At 43.4% G+C, this 12,100-nt stretch overlaps 1 long non-coding RNA gene across 1 annotated transcript; it reads right to left on the bottom strand.

Moving 5' to 3' along the window:
- Window positions 1-586: 586 nt before the first annotated feature.
- On the bottom strand, window positions 587-10,918 carry LOC143420767 (uncharacterized). Its single transcript, XR_013100498.1, has 3 exons — window positions 10,626-10,918; window positions 9,085-9,190; window positions 587-1,692 (listed from the first exon to the last, which is right to left on the bottom strand). It is a non-coding gene; the product is annotated as an uncharacterized LOC143420767 (long non-coding RNA).
- Between the last annotated feature and the right edge of the window lie 1,182 nt (window positions 10,919-12,100).

Genomic DNA, 12,100 nt, shown 5'->3' with positions numbered 1-12,100 from the left:
CCAGAACAAACACCAATTGCAAATAACATACTAAAAATAAACCTGAAAAAATCTGTTTAGAACAGCGTACAATGTTGCAAAGAGTGAACTACCACTGGCACAATTTAGCAGTCTTTGCAAACTTCAAAAAGCAAATGGCCTCGATCTTGGTTCCACTTGCCTCTTACCCGTGACTTCAGTGGAAATTTCAAATTCAGGATCTGACACAGACTGATTCAAGTCCTACACAGTTCTTACAAGTTCATAGAAATTTCTGTTCAATTAGAACCAAGTATTTGAGTTGATGATTGTAATTTTTATACAATGTTGTAATTTGTTTTTCAACAATTTTTTCAACAATATTGTAAAGGAAACAAAACATCAATCAAAAAATTGCTTTCCCCTGAGATATATTTATTTTTTAAATTACTTTTGTTTCAGCAACATTAAATTTAAAAACTGTACTTTTGAGTTAAAATATATATTTATAAGTTTAATAAATGACAAATTAAAAAGGCATGAACATTTTATGTATCGAAAAAAATATCGAACCGTGACACCAAAGTATTGAACCGAACCGAACCGTGAATTTTGTGTATCGTTGCACCCCTAATAAATACATACCTCACAGTAGCTGCACTTGTAGAGTCTCTTTCTGGTGTGGATCTGTTGGTGTCGTCTCAGGTGATGTGGAGATTTAAAAGTCTTCTCACACAGGTCACATTGATAAGGTCTCTCCTCAGTGTGGGTAAACATGTGTCGTTGTAAGACTGCGTCTGTTGTAAACTGTTTGCCACACTGTTCACAGCAGTACACATCATGTCTGGTGTGAATGCGTAGGTGTGTATTTCGGCTCCCTCTCCGGCTGAAAGTTTTTCCACAGATGTCACAGCTGTATGCCTTCGTTCCAGAGTGGGTAACTAGATGCCTCTGTAAACTGCTACTTTGAGTAAAAGCTCTGCCACACTGATCACAGCTGTGCACTTTAACTCCACTGTGGATGAGTTGGTGTGTTTTTAGGTAACCCTTCAAGGAAAAAGACTTTCCACACAAGTCACAGCTGAACGGTCTCTCTCCAGTGTGGATGACCTGATGCTGTTTTAGTGAAGCCTTCAGAGTAAACTCCATCCCACACTCGTCACAGCTGTATGCCTTAATTCCAGAGTGGGTAACTAGATGCCTCTGTAAGCTGCTACTGTGAGTAAAAGCTCTGCCACACTGATCACAGCTGTGCACTTTAACTCCACTGTGGATGAGTTGGTGTGTTTTTAGGTAACCCTTCAAGGAAAAAGACTTTCCACACAAGTCACAGCTGAACGGTCTCTCTCCAGTGTGGATGACCTGATGCTGTTTTAGGTAACCCTTCTCAGTAAAACCCTTCCCACACTCGTCACAGCTGTATGCCTTAATTCCAGAGTGGGTAACTAGATGCCTCTGTAAGTGGCTACTGTGAGTAAAAGCTCTGCCACATTGATCACAGCTGTACGCTCTAACTCCACTGTGGATGAGTTGGTGTCTTGTTAGGTAACCCTTCAAGGAAAAAGACTTTCCACACAAGTCACAGCTGAACGGTCTCTCTCCAGTGTGGATGACCTGATGCTGTTTTAGTGAAGCCCTCACAGTAAACTCCATCCCACTCCATTTTTTCTCTCCCTTTCTTCTGTGAGGTTTGTCGGCCTCCTGAGAGCGCTGACTTCTGGCTCCATGTTGGTCCTGCAGTGACAGAGATACAAACAGAGGCAGTGAGTGAAATGCAGTCGTGGAACAAACTCAACCTTCAAACTCCATTAACACTAGTTTTAAACCTGAAGGTGGAGCGTGGCACCAAACACCTTAAAGGTCTCTTATCCCCACCTGCTGGTAGTTCTAACACATTACATCCAACCTGCTGTTAAAGATAATTCATGACTGTTCAAACACTAAAATCATGCCCATCCCTCCTGATTGTGTACACACACACACACACACACACACACACACACACACACACACACACATTATTTTATAATTTAGATTATTTTGTTGTTTCCTATTACATATTTCTATAATTTGTATAGATTTATACATAATTATTCAGTGATAATAAATCCTATGTTTGTTTATTCTAAAGGAACCCCGTTAGCTTCCACAACAGATGTTGCTCGTCTTCCGTCAAATACTCACATAAAATATTACACAATAAAGTGGATTCAAGATATCCACATAATTTCACTCTTACATCCACAGTGAGGTTTCACAATTGTTCAAATATAAGCAATCAATAATAATAATAATAATAATAATAATAATAATATTTCTCTGTCAGCCTTCTCGGTTACGAATCGTCTTCTGCTCCTCTGTCATGCGGCGTCCCACAGGGCTCAATTTTAGGGCCACTGCTCTGTTCACTGTATCTATTGCCTCTGGGTTCTATCCTTAGAAGGCATGGGATCTCATTTCATTGTTATGCCGATGACTGCCAACTTTATTTGCCACTAAAACACAAGGATGGCATCTCCATAAAACCTCTCTTAACATGTCTAGATGACATTCAAGCTTGGTTGGCTCTAAACTTTTTAAATTTTAATGAAAAGAAAACAGAGCTGTTGGTGTTTGGACCCAGTTGTCCCTGTGAGTCCTCCCCTGTTGTTTTAGGATCCCTGGAAGTCTATTTTAAATCTGTTGTTACTGACCTTGGTTTTAAGTTGGACAGTGATTTTAAATTGGACAACCAAATCAGAGCAGTGGTGAAGTCCAGTTTTTATCATTTAAGGCGACTGGCAAGACTAAAATCTTTTCTTTCGAGGCAGCACCTTGAAACAGTGATCCATGCTTTTATTTCTTCCCGCCTGGACTACTGTAACTCACTTTATGTGGGGGTCAGTCAGTCATTGCTCTCACGTCTGCAGCTGGTTCAAAATGCGGCTGCACGACTCCTAACAGGGACTCAAAAAAGAGAGCATATAACCCCCGTGCTAGCCTCTCTGCACTGGCTGCCTGTGTCTTTTAGAGTTCATTTTAAAATTCTTATGTTTGTTTTTAAATGCCTTCACAGTCTTGCCCCGCCTTACCTCTCTGAGCTTCTTCATCTCCACACACCCTGTCGGTCTCTCAGGTCAGCTGACCAGCTGCTTCTGGAGGTACCGAGATCCAGGAGGAAGCTCAGAGGGGGCGGGGCCTTCTCTATTGTCGCTCCAAAGTTATGGAATCATTTGCCCATGCATGTTAGAGAGGCCCCTTCACTGTCCACTTTTAAATCACGTCTTAAAACCCACTTTTATTCCTTGGCTTTTAACCTCAGTGAGACTTAGTTTCTCTTTTAATTGAAGTAGTTATTTAATTAATGATTTCACTCTTCTTTTATTTGTGTTTTATTTATATCTCATGTAATTTTATGTTACAGTTCCAATGTACAGCACTTTGTGTCAGCTGTGGTTGTTTTAAAGTGCTTTATAAATAAAGTTGATGATGTTGATGATGAATATCAATAACATTGAGGCACATTACACAAATTTCAAAAACAAATCATGTCTTACAATATTTACAACAACTAAAAGCTCTGTAAATCGGCTTTTAAGTGTTCATTGAAGTTTTGAATAATTCTCTAATTTTTTAAGGCAACTTATTCCACTTAAAAGTTGCTCTAAATGTAACAGTTTTACAAAACGTTACTTTTAACTCGAGCATTTACTAAATTGCAGCTTGTTGAAAACTGTGTAATATGATGATGTATTTCATCTGGATACTGCAGCTGAGCAGAATAAATGTGGTGTGTTTAACAGAATTGCTTTCTTTAGAACTACAAGTAAGCCATAGAATATTTTAGCCTGTACAGGAAGCCAAGAAAGGTTATTATGCATTTTATCAATATTAGTATAGTATGAACATCTTCACACTAATCTGGACGCCTTATTCTGGACTAACTGAAGTCTGTTAAGATCTGTCTTATTAGCTGCTGACCAAATGATTGAACAATACTCCAGATGAGACATTACTAGTGCATTAATGACATCTTTCATAATGAAGAAGTGATACACAAAGAGCATTTCATAGCCATAGCTATGCCTTGTCGGCAGACTCATGTGACATTAGTGATGTTTGTACTTTCAGCGTTAACTTGGTTTTAAAGCCTTTAAAATATACGCCGTTCAATAGTCGACCTTCATCTGACAGAGAATGTGATGATTTTGTGGATAATTAAAGTCAGTCATATATCCACAAACACAACAAGCTGAAAGTCAGTGATGCTGCTCGGTTTGCAGTCCTGAACATCACGGCACAAGCAGGATTCACTGCACTGTTAATGTTAGCTGTGTTATATTGCTGCCTCTGTTCGGTGGTGTCGAGCCAAACGCACTTTAACTTGTGTTTGAACGAGCTGACGGTTCACTCGTTAAGCTGAAAGAAAGATGCTTTAATCACAGCAGTCACACATGTGTCCACTGCACCATCTGGAACTCTTCTTGTTTACACTCGTAATAACACAAACACTAAATCCTGCTTCTCTGGTGCTGTTGTGTAGCAGTGTGTACACCTGAGACTGTCACCTGTCTGTCTGTCCTGCACTCTCTCTCTGTTTCTTTCTCTCTGATTGTGGAATAAAAGTATGAACATGTGTTTATAAGTTACACTTGTGTTTGAATCCTGCAGCTTATCACACATTTGATTTCCATGTGTGACGACTGCAAGTGTCCAGAGTGAGGACAGACTGAGGGACCCACTGCTGCACATCATCTGTGAGGCTTTGCAGCCCTGATGATTCACCAGGACAAACTCAGCAGTGTGTGAGGAAGAGGAGGAGGAAGAGCCAGCAGCAGCTGACAGATGGAGAGAATAGACAGACTGTTCCCTGTTTGTGAAGGACTGCTAGGAAAGTTTAACATAACTGTCTGTGCTGAATCAGTCTTATTAGGTAATGTTCAAATAATGTGATCATCCCAGTGTTTTCAGTGTGGGAGAAAGTACTCAGGGCCTTCAAGTTACACACTATGAAAGGCAGCAACAAGTTTAATGTTCAGAAACCTAAAGTCTGTATCAGCAGTTGTTGGAACAAGATGGCGCAGAGTATGGCAGCCTCGTCGCGAGCTCCCCCAAGCAACAGCTTTTTTCTGTGTTTAATTTTCCTTTTCCTTTATTTTTTCACAAGCAGCACTTGTCTCCTTGTGTGCAACCGACAAACCTTACTGTACATAAAAGACGGTCTTTCTTATAACTTTCCGGAGTTCAAATTTTGCAACACGGACGCTCCGTTTGCAGACCCCCCATTCATCTCACCTGAGACGCCTTTGTTCTCTGGCCCTGGAGGCCGCAAACGCCGACGCAGAGGGAGAAGATCTGGCGTTCTGGTTCGACTGAGACGGCGCACTTACAGACCACCGTTACCCAGTTTATTACTGGCTAATGTGCAGTCTCTGGAGAACAAGCTGTGCGAGCTTCGGGCACGGATCTCATTCCAGCGAGAGATGCGGGACTGCTGCGTGATCTGCCTCACAGAAACCTGGCTATCGGACAAGGTACCGGACTCCGCAATACAACTACCGGGGTTCTCCGTGCACCGCGCGGACAGGTCACAGGATCTTACTGGGAAAAGCAGAGGCGGTGGTGTATGTTTCATGATCAACAACAGCTGGTGTGATTATGCGAACGTGCACCCGGTCAAATCCTTCTGCTCACCGGACCTGGAGTACCTGATGATTAAGTGCCGGCCATTCTGGCTACCGAGGGAATTTACAGCAGTGATTATTACGGCTGTTTACATTCCCCCACAAGCCGACACTGACCGAGCACTCAGGGAACTGTACAGCGCGATCAGCAGCGAGGAAACCGCACACCCAGAGGCAGCGTTTATCACAGCCGGAGACTTTAATAAGGGAAACCTGAAGAAAGTCTCACCAAAACTCCATCAACACATCCTTTTCAACACACGTGGAAACCGGCAACTCGACCACTGTTACACCTCTTTCCGGGATGCGTACAAAGCCCTCCCCCGCGCCCCATTCGGCCAATCAGATCACCGCTCCATCCTGCTCCTGCCCGCCTACAGGCAGAAGCTGAAACAGGAAGCTCCAACCCGGAGGGCGGTGCACTGTTGGACGGACCAATCGGAGTCTGCGCTGCGGGACTGTTTTGATCACGCGGACTGGGAAGTGTTTAACGTGGCCGCTAAAGACATTGATGAGTACACAGACTCAGTCTGTGGATTTATCAGGAAATGCGTGGAAGATGTCGTCCCATCCAGAACAGTTAAATCCTTCCCAAATCAAAAACCTTGGATTAATGGAGATGTTCGCGCGGCACTGGCAGCACGGAGCACCGCCTTTGCCTCCGCGAACACATCGGACTACAAACACGCACATTACCAACTCCGGAAGACGATCAAAGCAGCTAAACGTGAGTACAGGGACAGGATGGAGCAACAGTTTGACAACCCTCGGAGTATGTGGCAGGGACTAAACAAGATCGCAGACTTTAGAGGGAAAACCAGCACACCGCAGACCACGGCCTCTCTGTGTGAGGATCTAAACGTATTCTACGCTAGATTCGACACAGCGAACACCATGAGACCAGACAGTGTGCGCACCGCGGATGACGTCAGTGCGCACACTGTGTCTGAGGAGGATGTGCGGAAGTGCTTCAGGAAGGTGAACGCACGCAAAGCTACTGGTCCGGACGGGATTCCCGGCCGCGTCCTCAAGTCATGCGCGGCTCAGCTGGCTGGAGTGTTCACGCACATCTTCAACCTTTCCCTCTCTCTGTCTGTAGTCCCAGCCTGCTTCAAAATGGCCACCATCGTCCCTGTACCCAAATCCTCCACCATCTCCTCATTGAACGACTGGCGACCTGTAGCCCTGACCCCCATCGTAAGCAAATGCTTCGAGAAGCTGGTCAGGGACTTCATCTGCTCTGCACTACCCGACTCACTGGACCCTCTACAGTTCGCATACCGCCACAACAGGTCCACTGATGATGCCATAGCCCTGACACTACACACTGCCCTGTCACACCTGGAGAAGAGAGACACGTATGTGAGGATGCTGTTTGTAGATTACAGCTCAGCATTCAATACCATTGTTCCCTCGAAGCTGGACAGGAAACTGCAGGATCTAGGACTGAGTAGCTCCCTCTGCAGCTGGATCCTTAGCTTCCTGTCTGACAGACGCCAGGTGGTCAGACTGGGCAGCATCACCTCATCCCCCATCACACTGAACACTGGTGCTCCACAGGGGTGTGTACTGAGCCCTCTCCTGTACTCACTCTACACCTACGACTGCACAGCCACTAACAACTCCAACATCATTGTGAAGTTTGCGGACGACACTACAGTGGTGGGTCTTATCACCAACGGTGATGAGACAGCTTACAGGGAGGAGGTCAGCGCCCTGACCCACTGGTGTCAAGACAACCATCTCACCCTCAACGTCGCAAAGACAAAGGAGTTGATAGTGGACTTCCGGAGGTGCAGAGAAGTACACACCCCCATCACCATCAACGGCGCTGCTGTGGAGAGAGTGAGCAGCTTCCGGTTCCTTGGAGTACATCTGGCTGAGGATCTTACGTGGTCAGTACACACAAACAAAACAGTGAAGAAGGCGCAGCAGCGCCTCTTCTTTCTCAGGAGACTGAAAAGATTCGGCATGAGCCCCCGCATCCTCAGGACCTTCTATCACTGTGCCATTGAGAGCATCCTCACTGGATGCATCACCACCTGGTATGGCAACAGCACCTCCTACAACTGCAAAGCTCTCCAGCGAGTAGTGCGGTGCTCTGAACGGATAATTGGAGGTGAGCTTCCCTCCCTCCAAGACATCTACAGGAAGCGGTGCCTGAGGAAAGCGGGGAGGATCATCAAGGACTCCAGTCACCCCAGCCATAAACTGTTCAGACTGCTTCCATCAGGAAGGAGGTTCGCAGGTCTGCAGCATCTGGTCCCGTACCAGCAGACTGAGAGACAGCTTTTTCCATCAGGCCATCAGACTGCTGAACACTTCATAGACACCTCAGCTTCACTACTGGAACTTCAACATTATGCACTCCACACTGTATATAAATGCCACTTGTTTTGCACATATTCAACTCTGTATATTTTTATATATTTTATTTATTGTTTACTCTATTTAATTTGTAAAATATGTGTACACACACACACACACACACACGTAGAAAAATATTTGGTATACACATCCAGAAATGCATATACTATTATATATTGTACATATATTTATTAGTTTCAGACGTAGCCATTCTTGTATTTTGCTTGTTTACATTATTGTATTTTGCACAACTCTGTTTCACTCACATGTGCTGTACCAATGTACCTGCACATGTGATGTGACAATAAAAGTGATTTGATTTGATTTGAGCAGCAGAATGGAGCTAAAAATAAATGTTGGTTTCAGTTCTATGAAGCTTTGAGTATTTTGGATCAGTAGCTGCTGTGTTTGTTGCATCATATTGCTGTAACTGTTTATATGCTTTATATATTCTGAGCTAAGTTGATCTATAGTGTTACATGATACACTCTCAGAAATACAAAATAAGAACATTTTTGTACCTATAGGAACTTTTTTTTTAAATGTTCCCTTAAAAGTACATTACTGGTGTTTAAAAGTCCAGAAATGCCCCTTTAAAGGTTCAATTTGAAATAAAGTACAAATCTGTATTATAAAAAGAAGGACGATGCAGTTCATCTGATCACTCCTCATAACATTCTGGAGTGCAGGCAAAATGCTATTATAAAAACTTAAGCAGCAACTTCTCCAGGTTCCAATATTTATGCAATTCTCAAACCTTTTGGCCACGACTGTATAACCTCTTCTGAAGTTTAGTGGATATTATACATGGTTATGCTCAGGATGTGTCGGCCAGTTTCCACTGGAAACGCCTTTTGGTTAAACTGTCAGCGAGCAATTTGCATTTGCACTGTTACATTTTTATATAACTTTAATGCACATAAACAACAGCTGCTTGTTTCAGTGAAAATACATTGATGGGTTTTTAATAAAGTTGTGCAGCTGTAAAGTATTTTGTCTGGTGTCAATTCTATCGTCAGCTACATCGTTATGGCAAATGTTCAAATGTATATGGTGATAAATATCTTTGGTCATATGGTCCTGCTCTGTCTGTCACCTTCTGTGTTGAGCTCATTGTTTCCTCTGTAGTGGCTGAGCTGAGTCCAAGTAGCTGAAAATGTTCCTCTGCTGCTCCGTCAGACTCTCCTCCTCCTGCTGATCAGCTGGGACACAAAACAGATCTTTGTTAGGCTCCACACTGCACTGAAGAGTCAAAGTGTCTCACATGTTCATCTGACAAGTAAAAGAACACATTTTTGTTTCCCGAGGTGGGCAACTTGTTGGAAACAAACACAAAAGGTTTGAGCACTGATACCTGCCATTGCTGCCATTGAAAGATGCAACGCCAGCAATGTGGATTGTCAAGACTCAAACCAATCATCAAGCAAAGACAACAGGGATCATTTGTTTCTGTTTATTTAGCATTCACAGCATTTGTAGTTGCCTTCTGTGCAGGGGAAGTCCACGCACACTGTGTGGTACCGCCATCCGCAGAAGGTGCATTCAACCTCTGTAAGAGAAACGAGGTTGTCTGAGACTGAAATGATATTCACTAAAGAAGTGGTGATTTGTAAAACTTCACATTTTGATCCGGGACGTACTCTGCATGAAAACAAGCGCTCACTCTTCCTGCTCAACAAATGACAAGGGCGGACCTTTATACCACGTGATATCCTCAACCCGAGGATCAGCACAATTAACCTAACAGACCTACACCTTAGTTCACAGATTCACTTTGTCTAAGGTTGATTTCTGGGATTTCACACAACCCAGGATTCAGATCGTGAATCCATGATGGGCTTGGATTTACATCATTATAAATGAAATGTGCTCTACTTGGAAGCAGCCGGCCCCGCCCCTTTTGACGGGTTGTGTGAGACTTTAAATCATCAAACTGTAAATTATAAATTAAATTGTTATTGATCCTTTACCCCGAGTCCTAAAGTGTAGATTTATTTTCTTACTCTTCTTATATTTATTGTTTGTTTACTTGCACCGCTGTAACTGCAGCCTCGTCGTCTCGTCTCTCTATATGCTGGACTGTCTGTAGCGGAGATGACAATAAAGTTTACTTTGACTTCAGCAGCGCGCAGGCGCACCGAGGGCTCTCGCGCTCACTTTATAGAATTTAGAAAAAACATGGGTGCAGATTATAAGTCTGTATCATAATATCTGTTTGTTGTTTTTATTTTGTTTTGCGAGTTGGTTATTAGATGCCGCTCCAGCCAGCCAGAGACTCCCCGCCGCCCCGCCCTCTCCTCCCTGTGCCGCCAGCAGCAGGCGCACCTCGCAAACGGAGGGCGCCCTTACTCCCAGCAAATGGCTGATAGAAAACCGATCGGTGCCTACGAATTTCCCAATATGCGCTGGCATGACGTCGGGGAAGCATGGGTACGACCGATTATTTTATTTTTTTCTTGCCCGTGATGCCCCCCCCCACCACGATGCATTCTATTGGTTTGCACACTTACACACACCCAGCTGTGGTTTCCTGTTTTGCTGGACTCTGGAGAGCCCCGCCTTTAACGCTCTTCTCTCACAGAGAGCAACAGAAAACTTGGAAAAACTCCAGATTGACTGAACTCAGTTCAAAGTTACCTTGACACCTTTAGATGTGAGACGTAGTGATGGTCCGCTTGAAGCTGACGCTCCGGTGCGTGTGTCAGAAAGATCAACGCGCTGCTTCAGAAGCACCGTGTCGAGGCTTGATTCGTTTGGCCAGAGTCACGTGATCAGTGACGTCTGAAGCTTCGTTTAGAACGTACCTTTTTTTAAATCGAACTTTATTGAAACACAATGAGTATACAACATACAAACAGATGAAGTTTACAAAAGAACAGAACATGAACATACAGAACCAGGAGTAAAAAAATTATGATATGAGTAGGCGAAAAAAATCTACATATAAATATTGTTCTGAGAGGCTTTTTGTTGGTTGAGTCTGAAATTGATTGTATGTACAATTCATATCCTTATAAAAAGGCAGAAATATGGTGTTTTATTAATAAACTTACATTTATGGATATAAAATAGCTAAAAGTATTAACAATTTTTTTATAAAAAAACATTTATCATTCTTCCTGGGGAACTTAAAGAAACAGAATAAAACATTTCCCATCGTAAAGAAAACTCCCTTAAAATATGGACAATAACAAAACTGCTAAATTCTTCCAGAATCTCTGTGTAGAGGAACCAAAAGAGATGTGCCACAGTTTCTGGATGATCCCCACAGAAAGTTCAATTAGTATTTATGTCTCTTTTAAATGTTACCATATAGTGACTGGCTGGGTCACATTTATGAAGAATTTTATATGAGATTTCCTTCACCTTGTTCACAATTAGATATTTATGGGATCATCCAGACTGTCTTCCAGGTGATATCTGGAACATGTCGGTTCCAGTAAGATATTCTATATATGGGAGAGACATGATATCTTCTTGGAATAAACTACGTATTCTCTTATTGCTGTTACCAAGTTCCTGTGAAAAGCAGATTTTTCCCACTGCTGACTCAGCTGGATCAGGGAGAGTGACTGAGGCAGATATTGAGCTGTCAGTGTTTTTATATAACATTAAAGTCCCTGAGGGTATGGCACCAAGCACCATTGAGAATTCCCCAACACTGACGGGAAAATTATATAGTGTAAGGAATTCATTGTAAGTAAGTAGTGCTCCCTCGTTAAATTTTAAAACTTAGTAGCGGCCGCCATTGTTGGCAGCTGAAATTTGGCTGGGCCGCGCTATGAATTCTGGGATATGGTGGGCCACGAAGGACACACCCGACCCATCCTTCAAACTCGGGGGAATGAAGGACGCATTTGAAGGAGTCGAGGAATCGGGACAGCCTTCGTCGCCTGGCTGTGACGTCATCGGCCTTCAAATGCGGCCTCCGGAGGATGCAGCCGACGTTTTGGGACACAGCTTGTGTGTCTTTGTTGGTCATGTGACCTCCCAGGGACTACACATGGAAACGAGCAGTTTAGCTCAAATCTGGCAGGTTTCCATCGTCTGTTTTTGTCCTGATGTCCATGAACATGAACACTGTCCCTGTCAAACACGTCCAGATAATCTGA

Source organism: Maylandia zebra, linkage group LG2, assembly GCF_041146795.1.
Source record: "Maylandia zebra isolate NMK-2024a linkage group LG2, Mzebra_GT3a, whole genome shotgun sequence".
Lineage (NCBI taxonomy): Eukaryota > Metazoa > Chordata > Actinopteri > Cichliformes > Cichlidae > Maylandia > Maylandia zebra.
This window is presented reverse-complemented; position numbering and strand designations above follow the sequence as displayed.